Raw genomic sequence first — 20,052 nt, forward strand, 5'->3', positions numbered from 1 at the left:
AGAAGGTTGTAAGGCAGGGGGACACAATCTCCCCATCGCTATTTACCGCGTGCTTACAAGAGGTTCTCAGAAGCCTAGAATGGGAACAGTTAGGGGTAAGAGTTAATAGAGAGTACCTTAGTAACCTGCGGTTCACTGATGACATTAAATTGCTGAGTAACTCAGGGGACGAATTGCAACTCATGATTACGGAGTTAGACAAGGATAGCAGAAAGGGGGTTCTTAAAATTAATCTGCAGAAAACGAAAGTAATGTACAACAACCTCGAAAAAGAGAAGCGCTTCGAGATAGGTAATATTGAACTTCAAGTTGTAAAAGACTATGTCTACTTAGGGTAGGTAATAACCACAGAGCCAAACTACGACACTGATGTAACTAGAAGAATAAGAATAGGGTGGAGCACATTCGGCAAGCACTCTCAAATTATGACAGGTAGATTGCCACTATCCCTCAAAAGGAAGGTATATAACAGCTGTATCTTGCCGGTACTTAGCTACGGAGCAGAAACCTGGAGACTTACAAAGAGGGTTCAGCTTAAATTGAGGACGACGCAGCGAGCATTGGAAAGAAAAATGGTAGGTGTAACCTTAAGAGACAAGAAGAGAGCAGAGTGGATTAGGAGACAAACGGGGGTTAAGGATATCATAGTTATAATAAAGAATAGGAAATTGATGTGGGCTGGGCAGGTTGCGCGTAGACAGGATAACCGCTGGTCATTAAGGGTAACAAACTGGATTCCCAGGGAAGGGAAGCGGGTTAGGGGAGACAGAAGGTTAGGTGGGCAGATGAGATTAAGGAGTTTGCGGGTGTAAATTGGCAGCAGCAAGCACAGGACCGGCTTAACTGGCGGAACATGGGAGAGGCCTTTGCCCTGCAGTGGACGTAGTCAGGCTGATGATGATGATGTTGATGATATATGGGAAAGAAGCGTATACTTAAAGGCTGTTTTTTCGCGTTTTAACACAATTTTAATAAATTCTAACACACAATTATGCCCAGGAATGTATGCGGGAAGTTATTAGAACCAATTGTATTGTAAATGCGAAGGAAGAAAGGTGGATGAAAACAAAACTTTCCGTGAGCAGGAACCGAACCTGCGACCTTCGAATAACGCGTTCGATGCTCTATTACTGAGCTACCACAGCGGCTATCCGCCGAGCCACTTGAATGGGTTTCTATTTGAATTTAAACGTAGAAGTGTCAGTAAGCGCCACCTGTAGTATGGCGGCGATTGTGGCACGCTCTGTATGAGCCTGTTTTGCGTCACGTAGCACGTGAAATCATTCCGAGCTGGCAGCTCACCACTAGTCCCTATATATATATATATATATATATATATATATATATATATATATAAGGGAAAGAAGTGTATACCCAAGGGCTCGTTTTTCCGTGTTTTTAACACAATAATAATGAGATATAACAGACAGTAATGCCAAGGAATGTACAGGGGAAGTTATTAACATTAATGGAAAGTAAATAAGAAGAAAGAAAAGTGGATGAAAAAATTACCAACTGTAAGCAGGAATCGAACCTACGACCTTCGAATTACGCGTTCGATGCTCTAACCACTGAGCTATTACAGCGGCACTCCCTCCATCCACTTTTTTGGGTTTATCTGTGAATTTAGAAGTAGGAGCGACAGTCAGCGCCATCTATAAGCCAAACAACGAGTGTGAAAACACTCTTATGCGCATGTTTGGCGTCACGTAGCACGTGAACTTATTATGAGCGGGCAGCTGATTAATTGTCCCTCTTATACAACCTAAACACACCAAATCTGCCAGTACGAGACCCTCGTTCAATGAAATAAGGGAAAGAAGTGTATACCCAAGGGCTCGTTTTTCCGTGTTTTTAACACAATAATAATGAGATATAACAGACAGTAATGCCAAGGAATGTACAGGGGAAGTTATTAACATTAATGGAAAGTAAATAAGAAGAAAGAAAAGTGGATGAAAAAATTACCAACTGTAAGCAGGAATCGAACCTACGACCTTCGAATTACGCGTTCGATGCTCTAACCACTGAGCTATTACAGCGGCACTCCCTCCATCCACTTTTTTGGGTTTATCTGTGAATTTAGAAGTAGGAGCGACAGTCAGCGCCATCTATAAGCCAAACAACGAGTGTGAAAACACTCTTATGCGCATGTTTGGCGTCACGTAGCACGTGAACTTATTATGAGCGGGCAGCTGATTAATTGTCCCTCTTATACAACCTAAACACACCAAGTCTGCCAGTACGAGACCCTCGTTCAATGAAATAAGGGAAAGAAGTGTATACCCAAGGGCTCGTTTTTCCGTGTTTTTAACACAATAATAATGAGATATAACAGACAGTAATGCCAAGGAATGTACAGGGGAAGTTATTAACATTAATGGAAAGTAAATAAGAAGAAAGAAAAGTGGATGAAAAAATTACCAACTGTAAGCAGGAATCGAACCTACGACCTTCGAATTACGCGTTCGATGCTCTAACCACTGAGCTATTACAGCGGCACTCCCTCCATCCACTTTTTTGGGTTTATCTGTGAATTTAGAAGTAGGAGCGACAGTCAGCGCCATCTATAAGCCAAACAACGAGTGTGAAAACACTCTTATGCGCATGTTTGGCGTCACGTAGCACGTGAACTTATTATGAGCGGGCAGCTGATTAATTGTCCCTCTTATACAACCTAAACACACCAAATCTGCCAGTACCAGTACGAGACCCTCGTTCAATGAAATAAGGGAAAGAAGTGTATACCCAAGGGCTCGTTTTTCCGTGTTTTTAACACAATAATAATGAGATATAACAGACAGTAATGCCAAGGAATGTACAGGGGAAGTTATTAACATTAATGGAAAGTAAATAAGAAGAAAGAAAAGTGGATGAAAAAATTACCAACTGTAAGCAGGAATCGAACCTACGACCTTCGAATTACGCGTTCGATGCTCTAACCACTGAGCTATTACAGCGGCACTCCCTCCATCCACTTTTTTGGGTTTATCTGTGAATTTAGAAGTAGGAGCGACAGTCAGCGCCATCTATAAGCCAAACAACGAGTGTGAAAACACTCTTATGCGCATGTTTGGCGTCACGTAGCACGTGAACTTATTATGAGCGGGCAGCTGATTAATTGTCCCTCTTATACAACCTAAACACACCAAGTCTGCCAGTACGAGACCCTCGTTCAATGAAATAAGGGAAAGAAGTGTATACCCAAGGGCTCGTTTTTCCGTGTTTTTAACACAATAATAATGAGATATAACAGACAGTAATGCCAAGGAATGTACAGGGGAAGTTATTAACATTAATGGAAAGTAAATAAGAAGAAAGAAAAGTGGATGAAAAAATTACCAACTGTAAGCAGGAATCGAACCTATGACCTTCGAATTACGCGTTCGATGCTCTAACCACTGAGCTATTACAGCGGCACTCCCTCCATCCACTTTTTTGGGTTTATCTGTGAATTTAGAAGTAGGAGCGACAGTCAGCGCCATCTATGAGCCAAACAACGAGTGTGAAAACACTCTTATGCGCATGTTTGGCGTCACGTAGCACGTGAACTTATTATGAGCGGGCAGCTGATTAATTGTCCCTCTTATACAACCTAAACACACCAAGTCTGCCAGTACGAGACCCTCGTTCAATGAAATAAGGGAAAGAAGTGTATACCCAAGGGCTCGTTTTTCCGTGTTTTTAACACAATAATAATGAGATATAACAGACAGTAATGCCAAGGAATGTACAGGGGAAGTTATTAACATTAATGGAAAGTAAATAAGAAGAAAGAAAAGTGGATGAAAAAATTACCAACTGTAAGCAGGAATCGAACCTACGACCTTCGAATTACGCGTTCGATGCTCTAACCACTGAGCTATTACAGCGGCACTCCCTCCATCCACTTTTTTGGGTTTATCTGTGAATTTAGAAGTAGGAGCGACAGTCAGCGCCATCTATAAGCCAAACAACGAGTGTGAAAACACTCTTATGCGCATGTTTGGCGTCACGTAGCACGTGAACTTATTATGAGCGGGCAGCTGATTAATTGTCCCTCTTATACAACCTAAACACACCAAGTCTGCCAGTACGAGACCCTCGTTCAATGAAATAAGGGAAAGAAGTGTATACCCAAGGGCTCGTTTTTCCGTGTTTTTAACACAATAATAATGAGATATAACAGACAGTAATGCCAAGGAATGTACAGGGGAAGTTATTAACATTAATGGAAAGTAAATAAGAAGAAAGAAAAGTGGATGAAAAAATTACCAACTGTAAGCAGGAATCGAACCTACGACCTTCGAATTACGCGTTCGATGCTCTAACCACTGAGCTATTACAGCGGCACTCCCTCCATCCACTTTTTTGGGTTTATCTGTGAATTTAGAAGTAGGAGCGACAGTCAGCGCCATCTATAAGCCAAACAACGAGTGTGAAAACACTCTTATGCGCATGTTTGGCGTCACGTAGCACGTGAACTTATTATGAGCGGGCAGCTGATTAATTGTCCCTCTTATACAACCTAAACACACCAAGTCTGCCAGTACGAGACCCTCGTTCAATGAAATAAGGGAAAGAAGTGTATACCCAAGGGCTCGTTTTTCCGTGTTTTTAACACAATAATAATGAGATATAACAGACAGTAATGCCAAGGAATGTACAGGGGAAGTTATTAACATTAATGGAAAGTAAATAAGAAGAAAGAAAAGTGGATGAAAAAATTACCAACTGTAAGCAGGAATCGAACCTACGACCTTCGAATTACGCGTTCGATGCTCTAACCACTGAGCTATTACAGCGGCACTCCCTCCATCCACTTTTTTGGGTTTATCTGTGAATTTAGAAGTAGGAGCGACAGTCAGCGCCATCTATAAGCCAAACAACGAGTGTGAAAACACTCTTATGCGCATGTTTGGCGTCACGTAGCACGTGAACTTATTATGAGCGGGCAGCTGATTAATTGTCCCTCTTATACAACCTAAACACACCAAGTCTGCCAGAACGAGACCCTCGTTCAATGAAATAAGGGAAAGAAGTGTATACCCAAGGGCTCGTTTTTCCGTGTTTTTAACACAATAATAATGAGATATAACAGACAGTAATGCCAAGGAATGTACAGGGGAAGTTATTAACATTAATGGAAAGTAAATAAGAAGAAAGAAAAGTGGATGAAAAAATTACCAACTGTAAGCAGGAATCGAACCTACGACCTTCGAATTACGCGTTCGATGCTCTAACCACTGAGCTATTACAGCGGCACTCCCTCCATCCACTTTTTTGGGTTTATCTGTGAATTTAGAAGTAGGAGCGACAGTCAGCGCCATCTATAAGCCAAACAACGAGTGTGAAAACACTCTTATGCGCATGTTTGGCGTCACGTAGCACGTGAACTTATTATGAGCGGGCAGCTGATTAATTGTCCCTCTTATACAACCTAAACACACCAAGTCTGCCAGTACGAGACCCTCGTTCAATGAAATAAGGGAAAGAAGTGTATACCCAAGGGCTCGTTTTTCCGTGTTTTTAACACAATAATAATGAGATATAACAGACAGTAATGCCAAGGAATGTACAGGGGAAGTTATTAACATTAATGGAAAGTAAATAAGAAGAAAGAAAAGTGGATGAAAAAATTACCAACTGTAAGCAGGAATCGAACCTACGACCTTCGAATTACGCGTTCGATGCTCTAACCACTGAGCTATTACAGCGGCACTCCCTCCATCCACTTTTTTGGGTTTATCTGTGAATTTAGAAGTAGGAGCGACAGTCAGCGCCATCTATAAGCCAAACAACGAGTGTGAAAACACTCTTATGCGCATGTTTGGCGTCACGTAGCACGTGAACTTATTATGAGCGGGCAGCTGATTAATTGTCCCTCTTATACAACCTAAACACACCAAGTCTGCCAGTACGAGACCCTCGTTCAATGAAATAAGGGAAAGAAGTGTATACCCAAGGGCTCGTTTTTCCGTGTTTTTAACACAATAATAATGAGATATAACAGACAGTAATGCCAAGGAATGTACAGGGGAAGTTATTAACATTAATGGAAAGTAAATAAGAAGAAAGAAAAGTGGATGAAAAAATTACCAACTGTAAGCAGGAATCGAACCTACGACCTTCGAATTACGCGTTCGATGCTCTAACCACTGAGCTATTACAGCGGCACTCCCTCCATCCACTTTTTTGGGTTTATCTGTGAATTTAGAAGTAGGAGCGACAGTCAGCGCCATCTATAAGCCAAACAACGAGTGTGAAAACACTCTTATGCGCATGTTTGGCGTCACGTAGCACGTGAACTTATTATGAGCGGGCAGCTGATTAATTGTCCCTCTTATACAACCTAAACACACCAAGTCTGCCAGTACGAGACCCTCGTTCAATGAAATAAGGGAAAGAAGTGTATACCCAAGGGCTCGTTTTTCCGTGTTTTTAACACAATAATAATGAGATATAACAGACAGTAATGCCAAGGAATGTACAGGGGAAGTTATTAACATTAATGGAAAGTAAATAAGAAGAAAGAAAAGTGGATGAAAAAATTACCAACTGTAAGCAGGAATCGAACCTACGACCTTCGAATTACGCGTTCGATGCTCTAACCACTGAGCTATTACAGCGGCACTCCCTCCATCCACTTTTTTGGGTTTATCTGTGAATTTAGAAGTAGGAGCGACAGTCAGCGCCATCTATAAGCCAAACAACGAGTGTGAAAACACTCTTATGCGCATGTTTGGCGTCACGTAGCACGTGAACTTATTATGAGCGGGCAGCTGATTAATTGTCCCTCTTATACAACCTAAACACACCAAGTCTGCCAGTACGAGACCCTCGTTCAATGAAATAAGGGAAAGAAGTGTATACCCAAGGGCTCGTTTTTCCGTGTTTTTAACACAATAATAATGAGATATAACAGACAGTAATGCCAAGGAATGTACAGGGGAAGTTATTAACATTAATGGAAAGTAAATAAGAAGAAAGAAAAGTGGATGAAAAAATTACCAACTGTAAGCAGGAATCGAACCTACGACCTTGGAATTACGCGTTCGATGCTCTAACCACTGAGCTATTACAGCGGCACTCCCTCCATCCACTTTTTTGGGTTTATCTGTGAATTTAGAAGTAGGAGCGACAGTCAGCGCCATCTATAAGCCAAACAACGAGTGTGAAAACACTCTTATGCGCATGTTTGGCGTCACGTAGCACGTGAACTTATTATGAGCGGGCAGCTGATTAATTGTCCCTCTTATACAACCTAAACACACCAAGTCTGCCAGTACGAGACCCTCGTTCAATGAAATAAGGGAAAGAAGTGTATACCCAAGGGCTCGTTTTTCCGTGTTTTTAACACAATAATAATGAGATATAACAGACAGTAATGCCAAGGAATGTACAGGGGAAGTTATTAACATTAATGGAAAGTAAATAAGAAGAAAGAAAAGTGGATGAAAAAATTACCAACTGTAAGCAGGAATCGAACCTACGACCTTCGAATTACGCGTTCGATGCTCTAACCACTGAGCTATTACAGCGGCACTCCCTCCATCCACTTTTTTGGGTTTATCTGTGAATTTAGAAGTAGGAGCGACAGTCAGCGCCATCTATAAGCCAAACAACGAGTGTGAAAACACTCTTATGCGCATGTTTGGCGTCACGTAGCACGTGAACTTATTATGAGCGGGCAGCTGATTAATTGTCCCTCTTATACAACCTAAACACACCAAGTCTGCCAGTACGAGACCCTCGTTCAATGAAATAAGGGAAAGAAGTGTATACCCAAGGGCTCGTTTTTCCGTGTTTTTAACACAATAATAATGAGATATAACAGACAGTAATGCCAAGGAATGTACAGGGGAAGTTATTAACATTAATGGAAAGTAAATAAGAAGAAAGAAAAGTGGATGAAAAAATTACCAACTGTAAGCAGGAATCGAACCTACGACCTTCGAATTACGCGTTCGATGCTCTAACCACTGAGCTATTACAGCGGCACTCCCTCCATCCACTTTTTTGGGTTTATCTGTGAATTTAGAAGTAGGAGCGACAGTCAGCGCCATCTATAAGCCAAACAACGAGTGTGAAAACACTCTTATGCGCATGTTTGGCGTCACGTAGCACGTGAACTTATTATGAGCGGGCAGCTGATTAATTGTCCCTCTTATATATATATATATATATATATATATATATATATATATATATATATATATACGTTTGTGTGGGCGTTCATTGCATTACGATTGGGTGTAATAACTTCCCCCATTCGTTTCTTGTTTCTTCCTGCTGTCTTTCTTCTACGTTGCTGACCTAGTGCACCTGTGCATAATGCCTTATGCGACCCGGACCAGAGTGCCAGCATTTTAGAATATTTCATGGTCTTCTAATAGGCTTGAGCACTCAAACGCGAAAAGCATAATTCATTGTCAGTTAAAGGTGGCCACCCGTGATAACGCTCGATTGTTTGCTGCCACGTGCGTAAATGGTGGTGCGCCTTGCCATGGATGAGAATATCGACGGCCTGTAAGCTGTCATAAGTATTTGTTGCGGTCATCTCACTTTCAGTTTCCTGGTGACAAGCTCGGCCAATTGTGTTTCTTCTTAGAGACGCCGATCCTCGACTTTGCAAACGTCACGACTATATGACAACATAAAAACTTTGTAATAAGACAACTTTGATTTTATTTGAAATTGTCATATTGGTAAAAGCACTCAGACGCTATCGGAAGACTTTTCTGATCAGTTGAACGAGGCGCTCGATAACAACAAAGTTGCCTGTGCGCTCCTTCTTGGCTGCAGCAAGGCTTTCAATAGTGTCCATTATACCTTAAAATTGGATAAACTTTTTCAGTTAGGGTTTAGGAGTGCTTTCTCGTATTTGTTGGCCAATTTTCTCCAAGGCAGGCGTCAACTTGTATCCGTTGAAGAATCTCACAGCGCGTTCCAAATCATCAAAACCGGCGTTCCACAAGGATCAATTCTTAGTCCGCTGCTATTCAATATTTTTGTAAATCACCTTCACAGTGCGATACCGGTTTCTTTATATCAATACGCCGACGACACTGTGATCGTGACGACTGCAAACATTTTTTATGAGGCGATTACTCTTCTTCGGTCAGCTGCCACTGAAGCCATAGATTGGTTTCGAGATAACCTTATTAATATGAATGTGTCTAAAACTAACTTATTGAAGAATGTAATCCTTGACTATCCTTTCATTTTGCATTGTTCTGACTGTTCATCCTGCTCTCGTGGGTCATTACAGTATTCATCTGTTGTGAAATACATTGCCTTATACATTGACAGCGACCTTTCCTGGAGTAGTCATCTCGCCTATGTTTACAAATGCCTTCGCGCTGTGTCATGTCTATTATATAACATAAGATACAACATGCCATTTTCAGTACGTAAGATGATAGCACACGCTTTAGGTTACAGTATACTGCGTTAAAGAATAACCATTTACGGACACTGTACTGCCGGATGGCACAATAGAATAAACAAAATATTGCGTTTGATTTTAAAAATATTTCTTACGACCTGAACATCAATTCTGAGAGAGACATTTTAAAACCGCTGTTTATGCCAAACTTCAATGATCTGTTAATTAAAACGGTTGTTTTAAAACATTTCTGGTCCAAAGAATTCCTGGTTCTGTATGTTACTTCTCGTTCTTTAGGGCCCAAAGTACGTTACTGGAGGCTGCAGTGTTCAACAAAGTATGGAACTAGAATACGAGCCCATTATGTCCCAACCTATTTCAATGTACTACGACCCAGCAGTTTTCGCACAAAAACAAAATACAAATTAAGGAAACTGCTACGGCGTATCTGTCCACAATTGTAATGCATGTCGTATGTTATTTCATATACACTTATTTGCAAGCATGATGCTGCACAATCATCCAGTGTGGTACTTTGCTTTAGAAGCATTTGCTATATTCCTGCTCTTTTTTCCCTTATACCTTTTCACTTTTGATTGCTATAACTATTGTATAACGCTTGTAACTATTGCTTGCAAGCCCTGTTATTTCTAGTCTTATATGCACGTTGTTTTTTGTCCTATCATCCCTCTTAGTCCGCGAAATACAATCTTGTAACACGTCTGGTTTGTTTTGCTGTCTGCCAGGCTCTGCCACTCAAGTCACCGATAGGCTTTGGCAGGCCTAGTCACATGTACTGGTTTATTCGAAGAAATAAAATGTATTATTATTATTATTATTCACACTATTAAGATTCCCCTAAACTTTGTGCGATCAACAGGTACGAAGAACTCTGTTTATCTAATTACAAGTAAACGATATCTTTAACTTATTATAGGGGGTAATTTGTAGTTTTTTTGTTAATGTTGCTTTATCTCAATGAATTTAATGCATAGCGCAATAAATTTTGTTACTTTTTTCTTTCCAGCATTCGGTCCAGACCCTCGCTTCCCCTTCTTGTGCACGTTCAGCATCTTTCGCTTCAAGAAAGGGGTACCACTCCCAGACGATGGACTGTGTGACGCCATTATTTTAGACTCCTTGTACAGAAACGGCCAATATGAGTTCTTCACGAGTAAAGATTTAAGCACCTGGGACCAAAATGTTAAAGATTTTATCGCCATGATAGGCACCGTCTACAACATCACGAAAGTTGCCATAGGATTCGATGGCTAGTAAGTATACATGTGTTATATACCGTACATACATAGGTTAGCACAGATGCCTTAGTTCTTGGCTGTGTTGTATCGTACAGTTGGATAGAATTATGTTTGAAGAGATGGCGAACCTTCTTTATAATAATTGCAATAAAGCGCAAAGCGTGGGTGTAAATCCAAGTCCGGGGTCCCTAGAATAATTTTGGTGAAGTGTCGAGTCCGCTTGACATTGTCTCAACTGGCCTCGGGAGGTCCGTCACGTATGGCATTGTCACACAGCGGTTTGTTCTATAGCGGCTAGAGGAGAGCCGGCAAGGGTGGAAAGAGGTTTGAAGTGCACTTGACCGTAACACAGAACATTTATGTGACCTGCCACAGCCTGCAAAATTGTCTGCGTAACACTGTGAATAGAACTTTTTCAGAGATGCAAGACATCGAGATGCTTCGGTTTGCAACTGACGTATTGCCACTGCTTCCTCTCGCGATAATGATAGTAGCGGTGCATGGTAAATATTGTAAAGATTCTTGTAGTGATGGATGTCTCCTTAACTCAGCTGGAAAATCGGAACTGGCTGCCTCACCACGCCCCGCAGCCCGGAAGATGATTTTGCGAGCAACCACATGCGCGCCTTATACCTGAGAGCGAGGTATGGCGAGGGTTCCCGAGTACGAGGATGCGATGAGACGTGGGGAAGAATTTGTGGGATTCATTTGCGAGTTAGTTCTGCTGCTCTCGGGACGCCATGCCCTCATAGAAAGGCCCAGCATACTTGTTGTGAGTTCGCCGGCATATACACATCATATCGAAAGTGAATGGCTGTTGAGTTGCAAGAGTAACGCCTAGAATTTTTACGTAACTGACCGCAGAAGAGTGGCTACGTGGGCTGCTTGTTACTCAATTTGTGCAATATATATACTTTCTTGATGCGCGCTCCACCACGGTGGTCTTGTGGCTAAGGTACTCGGGCTGCTAACCCGCAGATTGCGCGAGTGAATCGCGGCTGCGGCGGCTGTGTTTTCGATGGAGGCGAAAATGCTGTAGGCCTGTGTGCTAAGATTTGTGTGCACGTTGAAGAACCCCAGGTAGTCAAAATTTGCGGAGTCCTTCACTACGGCGTCTTTCATAATCATATGATGGTTTTTGGACTTCAAAACTCACATACCTTAGTGCGCAGGAGACGTTTCAGAAAGAAGACGGATAGTGCGCTTTATCCTATCTGTCTTCTTTCTGAAACGTTCTCTGCACACTAAAGAAGATATTTTGTTCAAACTAGATGTTAGAACGGCGCATTCAGCGTCTCCAGGGATTTGGTGCCGTCTAACACTACCAAGGTGTAGCCTTCTAATTTAGGGGCTCTGTTTATTGCACTGGAATGCCACTAATACATATAGCATGCTTGCATTCTTCTTCACTGGTGCGTGCTGTTGCTCTCATTTGTCATCCTCGACTTTTTTTCGTGTGTCTGAACTATCAGAAGTAGGTGCAAAAAAGAGCTACTGGCAGCATGCCGAAGAACACTTCTCTCCACCTCTAGTGCCTCATTACGCCATAGTTGGTACTCCTGCTACCGTTAAGTGTTCCTACGTTTGTCACTTGCTCCTGGCCTGGACACCACTGGCACCGTGAGAAATCATTTTATAGCGTGAGCTACACTGTAGCGTTGCCAGGTTGAACGAGGTGGCATAACCAAAAACCTGAGCAATATAATCCAAAGTCTAGCCAAAGAGAGACAAAAACGGAGATATTGTGGCCAAATATAGCCATGTTTTTTTTTTTTGCAGTTTCAATTTAAGGTAACCACTCGTGTTAAAGAACATGATGCTGTCACAATTCAGGCACTTCCAGGAGCAGCCATAGTTGTCCATTAAGAAAGTCACAGCTTGGCCGCAAAGCTGAAGTAATGAACGCGACAGCAACAGATGGGAAGGTCACGCGCGAAATGGCAACGAGATCAAAACACGACTTGCGTTTTTCAAGCAAAAATGACGCACGAAAAGTACTCACAGGTACAGATAAATGCGAATAAACTTGTCAGTTGTTACTTCACAGCGTTTGAAAAGTACGCCCTTTTCGCAAGCGGATACTGTGCAATGATTACATTGACCTACCTTTGTGTGCCCTCAAACTACAACCGAATCATTCCGGTGAACGTCCAACGCCAGACAAGACGTACAATTGTCAACACCACGAGATAAGCGCGCGTTAATGGCCACCCTGCTCCCTCTCCAAAGGGCAATGTACGCGTGGGAGTAGAGAGCATGCGCCGCAGCGTCATCACAATATGGCGAAGCGCACTCATAGCACCATCTTCTTGATAATGCTGAAAACATGATAGTTTCTCTAGAGATGCCCGTCACCAGCGGTAAGCGGTAGATATAAATACCTTGCCCTTTGAACATTGAAAAGAGTTTTCCTCTCCTTCGTGGCTCAATGATCAACGCCTCGCACGCATACCTCAGTGCTATCACGTTGGATTTCGTGCGCCGGAGTCTTCTTGTGAATTAGTTTTCTTGCATTTTTTTCACACACACGCACACATACACACACACTATATATATATATATATATATATATATATATATATATATATATAAATATATATATATATATATATATATATATTGTAGGTATTCATTAGGCACATCTACTATCTCTACACATGTTCATCATCATGAGTGGTCGTCATCTACATCTGCTGTGGGGGCATCGCTTGCCTGAGTTCTGTGCCTTGGGTGTGGTCGCTTCATCGTGCCTTCTGTGCCTAATAAAGGTTGCCTTCACCGTTACATCACAAGTGGTGGAGTGTGCTCTACGATCTTCCGTCCTCTCCCAGCCCGCTTTACCTCTTGGAGCTCGGCTAAGGTCGTCGTTTGTGCCAGGTGTCCGGTAACATGCCTCAGGACGAGCCAACCGGCGCTTCTGCGTCTACCTCCACGGCCCCGGCTACCGTGCCCTATCCATCGTGGATTATCACCGCGCACCAGCGTGAGCCGCCCACGTTCGCCGGACTTCGAGGTGAAGATGTGGAGGATTGGTTGGACCAGTTCAATCGAGCGAGTTCCACTAACAACTGGGATGGTCCTACCAAGCTTCGCTGTGTTTCTTTGTATCTGACAGGCGTAGCGCAAGCATGGTTTTTCAATCATGAAACGGACATTACAGGACTGGAAACGTTTCAAGCAACAGCTTCGCCAAATTTTCGGCACCCCGGTAGTTCGTTCAGCTCTCGCGAAGAAGACACTGGATGCTGCAAGCAACAATGCGATGAGTCCTACACATCGTACATAGAGGATGTCCTTGCTCTCTGTCACCGTTTCAGCACGTTCATGTCTGAATCAGAGAAAGTTCGTCATCTGTTGAAAGGGATCGGCACGGTCGCGTTCAATGTCTTGGTCATACAAAACCCGACCACAGTCGCTGACGTTTTTGCCACGTGCCAACGCCTAGAGGAACTTGAGTCCCAACGGTTACCGCCGGACAGCGCTGAAAACACCACCCCGACTGATGCCTCATTGCGCGCCATGATTCGGGCAATTATACGGGAAGAGCTACAATCTTTCGGCCTCTCAATGACACCGAGTCCACCTCCCCCGTCCAAAACTGTTTTGCACTACGTTATCAAAGAGGAGTTGGCGTCCATGACCGGGCCAGCGTATGTAGGCTCTCCAGTACCTCGACTCCAGCCGACGTACGCACAAGTCCTCGCTGGCTCACCACCCGTCGTACAACCGATTCCCAAACACTCCACGCCTGTCCCACTGGCTTCGTTAACTCCGAGTGCGCCTAGCCAGCCCTTTCAGCCACCATGGCGGCCGCATCGTCCGATCTGTTATTACTGCGGCTATCGGGGCCACATTGCACGTGTCAGTCGGAAGCGTCAGCAAGACGAGCGTCGTGGATTCGACACCTACGGACGGGATGATGGGACAAGCTGGTACGCTTTCCAACGTCGTCCTCATGATCCGCCGCTACGTCGCTCACTGTCCCCAACTGCGACATCTGAGCCAACCACTTCATACCGCTCTACTAGACGACGTTCACCCTTACCTCTCCGCCGCTCCGCGTCTCCATTGCTACCTGTCTCGCGATTCACCAACCAACGCCCGGAAAACTAACCTCTGCAGCTTTTGGCGGAAAAGCTGCATCGTACGAAAAGACAAAAATTCCTCCAGTGCGTCCATACAATACGATATCTGTTTTACTAGAAGGTGTGTACGTGGACGCTTTATTAGACACTGGTGCTTGTTTGTCTGTGATTGATCGTTCCTTGTGCTCACGTCTGCGAAAAGTCACCACCCCTTATGATGGAACTAAACTGCTCGCTGCTCAATGGGACGCCATTAGACCTGCCGCTAAGTGCACCGCTCGCGTTTTCATAGCTGGTATTCTTCATTTTGTGCAATTTACTGTGCTCAGTTCGTGTGCCCACCAGCTCATATTAGGCTGAGATTTTCTGTCTACGGCGAACGCTTCCATCTGCTGTCGAGAAAATGTTGTTCATATGATGGAAACTGACTATGCCCTGTATGCGGATGACAAGCCCGTTCGCTTGCTCGGTGCTGAAGATACCGAGCTACCACGTGGCCATCAGCGAATAGTTACCATCACTTCTAATGTGATCGACTCTGGTGACGTGTTTGTCCAACCATCTGCACGCTGTTTCGCAAGAGGTATAGCCCTTGCTTCAGGTCTAGCGCGGTTCCACAATGGCTCCGGACTTCTCTACGCTACAAACCAGACGTCTGAGAAAATTCTCAATTCTGAAGGCACCACAGTGGCTTGTGTTACTGAATCCCAACCTTGTCCTGCCGTTTATGCCAGCGTGTTCTGACCTTCCTTCTATTGGACGTTCATCAATCGTTTCTGTTCTTGCTGCAACTATTAGTCCAGAACTGACCTCTTCACAAACAGATGAGTTGCTTGCCTTGCTACAAAAGCACGGGAGATTGTTTGATGCCCATTCCTCTTCTCTGGGACAGACGTCCATTATTAGGCATCGTATCTAGACCGATGGCACTTCCATCGTACGCCGTCGACCATATCGTGTCTCTTTGTCCGAGCGTGAGGTCATTGAACAAAATGTAGCCGGTATGCTGCAACGGAACACTATACGTCCCTCCGAGAGTCCTTGGTCATCCCGTAATGTTTTAGTAAGGAAAAAAGATGGCTCCGTGCGATTTTGCGTGGACTACAGAGCACCTAATAAGATTACCTAGAAAGATGTTTACCCCATGCCGCGCATAGACGATGCTTTGGATTCACTGCAAGGTGCCGAGTACTTCTCAAGCCTAGACCTCTGTTCTGGTTACTGGCACATACCCATGCACGAGGATGACAAACAAAAGACAGCGTTTTCAACACCAGATGGGCTGTACGAATTCAACGTCATGCCATTCGGCCTTTGCAATGCTCCAGCAACATTCGAGCGGATGATTGACACAGTTTTACGAGGCTTGAAATGGAAGACTTGCTTGTGCTATTTAGACGATATTGTTATTTTCTCGTCAACTTTCCCTCAGCACTTGCAACGACTGAACGAAGTTCTTACGTGCCTTGCAAACGCAGGCCTACAGCTGAACACCAAGAAGTGCCGTTTAGCGAGCAAGACGATTAAAGTGTTAGGCCACATCGTAAGCAAGGATGGTATTCGTCCCGATCCAGACAAGATTTCCGCTGTCCGACACTTCCCGCGTCCTGAAAAAGCCAAAGATTTGCGCAGCTTCCTTGACCTCGCTTCCCATTTTCGCCGATTCATTCGAGACTTCGCCTCAATAGCTTCACCATTGCACAAGTTGCTCGGATCAGGCGTCGCCTTTGTATGGTCTCCTGAATGTGAAGCGGCGTTTGCCCAACTGAAGTGTGCACTCACATCCGAACCAGTCCTCTGCCATTTCGACGAAACCGCGCCTACGCTCCTGGATACAGACGCTAGTGGTCGAGGCATTGGTGAAATTCTCTTACAGCGAGACAAATCCTCACGTGAGAAAGTCGTCGCATACGCGAGCCGTGCACTATGCCCTGCCGAAAAGAATTATACTATCACCGAACAGGAGTGCCTAGCGGTCGTATGGTCGATACAAAAGTTTCAACCTTATCTCCACGGCCGCCACTTTACTGTGGTTACGGACCATCACGCCTTGTGCTGGCTCTCGACAATCAAGAACTTGTCCGGCCGCCTTGGTCACTGGATTCTTCGCTTACAAGAATACAACTTTACGATTACATACAAGTCGGGAAACAAACATCAAGACGCCGACGCACTTTCGCGTTGCCCGCTCTCTTCGGAGCCACTCAACAAACCCGCCACTGCCGCACTCGAGAAGCTTTCGGCCGTCTCTTCCCTACATGTTTCGTCATTACCTACTGTGGACCCAAATTCTCCAAGCGAGTGTGGTTTGTTCTTATCTCACAAACGTGCTGACCCTTACTGTCGCCGCATCATGGAGCGTCCTTACGGGACTTGCCGGACCCATAACGCCCGTCTTCGCCGACAGCTGACGCAATTCAAGCTCAACAACCACGTCCTCTACCGTCATATCTACCACCCTGATGGTCAACGCTGGGTGCCCGTTCTACCTCGCTCTCTTCGGGCTCAAGTCCTCAAAGCATATCACGACGACATGTATGCTGGACACATGGGCTTCCAGAAAACGTATGACCGCATAAGATGTCACTACTATGACCGGGCTTGTCCACCTGTGTCGCGAAGTACGTTGCCTCATGCGCCCTTTGTCAGCGTCGCAAGCTACCTACATCAACTCGAAGTGGACAATTACAACCGCTCCCGTGTCCCGTGCAACCATTCGAGGTAGTTGGCGTTGACCTGTATGGTCCGCTTCCTATGACTGTCACGGGCAATCGATGGATAGTAACAGCTGTCGACCACCTGACCCGCTACGCCGAAACAGCTCCCGTGCCTTCTGCATCAGCTTCGGAAGTGGCTGACTTCATCATTCGAGCAATAATCCTTCGACACGGAGCTCCTCGTGTAATCCTGAGCGACCATGGAAGAGTATTTGTTTCAGAACTCGTCGAAGAAGTGCTCAAGGCATCCGGCTCTACACACAAAACAAGCTCCAGTTACCGTCCTCAGACGAACGGCCTGACAGAGCGCTTTCATCGTACACTGTCAGATATGATAGCGATGTATATCGAACCCGACCACAGAAACTGGGACACCATTTTGCCATTTGTCACTTTTGCGTATAATACCTCTGTACAGTGCACAACCGGTTACACGCCATTCTACCTCGTCCACGGTCGCTTCCCCTCTTCTTTCCTCGATGTTTCGTTATTTTCTGCGCCTGTCAAACCATGTTCATCTTCAAGTGAAGAATACGTGTCTCGTCTACTTCATTGCCGCCAGCTGGCTTGCGTCAACACTGAAGCCAAGCAACAGGATCGCAAGCTTGAATATGATGCGTCTCATCGTGCCGTGTCCTTCAGCCCTGGCGACGAAGTCCTGCTTCTTACACCCATTCGCACACCCGGCCTGTGCGAGAAGTTTCAATTACGTTTTATTGGGCCCTACACTGTCGTGGAGCAAACGTCTCCGGTAAATTATCGCGTGGTACCCGTTTTTTTTCCGACGGACCGCCGCTACAGGGCAGCAGAAATAGTCCACGTATCCCGCATGAAGCCTTTCATATGGCGTTCCTCTTCATTTTAAACTGCGGCCAAGAACTGCGGTCAGGATGACTGCTTTTACGTGGGGGGAAAGTTAGTCTAGGCATTCATTAAGCACATCTACTATCTCTACACATGTTCATCATCATGACTGGTCGTCATCTTTATCTGCTGTGGGGACGTGGCTTGCCTGAGTTGTGTGCCTTGGGTGTGGTCGCTTCATCGTGCCTTCTGGGCCTAATAAAGGTTGCCTTCACCGTTACATCACAATATATATATATATCGTCATCATCAGCCTGACTACGTCCACTGCAGGACAAAGGCCTCTCCCATGTTCCGCCAGTTAACCCGGTCCTGTGCTTGCTGCTGCTAATTTATACCCGAAAACGTCTTAATCTCATCTGCCCACCTAACCTTCTGTCTCCCCCTAACCCGCTTCCCTTCTCTGGGAATCCAGTTAGTTACCCTTAATGACCAGCGGTTATCCTGTCTACGCGCTACATGCCCGGCCCACGTCCATTTCCTCTTCTTTATTTCAACTATGATATCCTTAACTCCCGTTTGTCCCCTAATCCACTCTGCTCTCTTCTTGTCTCTTAAGGTTACGCCTACCATTTTTTTTCCATTGCTCGCTGCGTCGTCCTCAATTTAAGCTTGTAGTACCATCATCATCGCCATCATTTCTTGATCACGGCGCCGCGCCTCTCGCGCAGCTGATGCTAGCTCGAGCTGCGCGAGGATTAGAACGAGCTTCTGGCCTGGCGGTTTGGACGTGGACAGCCACCGCGGCTCCGCTTCAGGCCTGGAATAAAGTGGCGAGACCGGCACGGCCCCATCGGCCGCCATCGACGTCATTTCACGTCTCTTCTCTCGCCGCTACATTGGTGACCCGGAGAACACGCCCTTCACCGAGCGGCCCGCGGCCATGTTCCCGCAACTCTGCCCGCCAGTGCCGCCGTTCCAATCGACCTACCCCAAGGTATGGTTCATGCAGCTCGATGCCGTTCTGGCGCTGAATGCCGTCACGGACCAGCTGCAGATGCACGCCATTCTTCTCGACGCCCTTCCGGTAGAGTTGCGCCATCTCGCTGCCACTTCAAGCACCAGCCCGCAGCCTTACGATGCCCTCTGCACTGCGGTGCTCGCCCGCAGCGGCAACACATACCGTCCGCTTCCGTTTACCCGCACCAGGCAGGTTTCCCCGGCGTCGCAGAGCAAGGTACGAACCGGTTCGCAGCCCTCCATTGACCGCTACCTCGATACCCCGGCTTCGACTACTTCTACACCTGATCCGGTCGCAGAAACATCCACTCCTGCACCTGATCACGACCGCGAGGTAGAAGACTCCCCCACTGCGACTGACCTTCCCTCCGAAAGGTACATTCCCTCAGAGCCCCCGTGCGGAGCTTCATCACACGTACCTGCCACCTGCACGTTTTCCACGAAAGCGACGGCACGTGACACCGTGGCCCCACCAGACTCCATGACGACCTCGGCTGGGCCAGCTGACCTTCCTGCAGACTCTCCGCCTGTCCCGGCGCCTGTGGAGGCCCGCGGCACCACTCGCACTGTGGACCCAGAGCCCGCTGTGACACTCCACGCCATCAGTTTCCCCTGCACACCGGTGCCTGCTGCTCAGGACCTCGTGGACTGCCGGCGCCTACTGACATCATCCTCGATGTGTCCTGCGGGGGTTCGGGCCCCTGGGCATGCACGGCTGGACGTGCGTGATGCTGTGGCGATGTCAGGGGGTCCCGAGGGCCGCACGTCTGGCTCACCGCGGGTGGAGCACACCGTGCGTG

This window comes from Rhipicephalus microplus, unplaced genomic scaffold (genome assembly GCF_043290135.1).
Source record: "Rhipicephalus microplus isolate Deutch F79 unplaced genomic scaffold, USDA_Rmic scaffold_30, whole genome shotgun sequence".
Classification (NCBI taxonomy): Eukaryota; Metazoa; Arthropoda; class Arachnida; order Ixodida; family Ixodidae; genus Rhipicephalus; species Rhipicephalus microplus.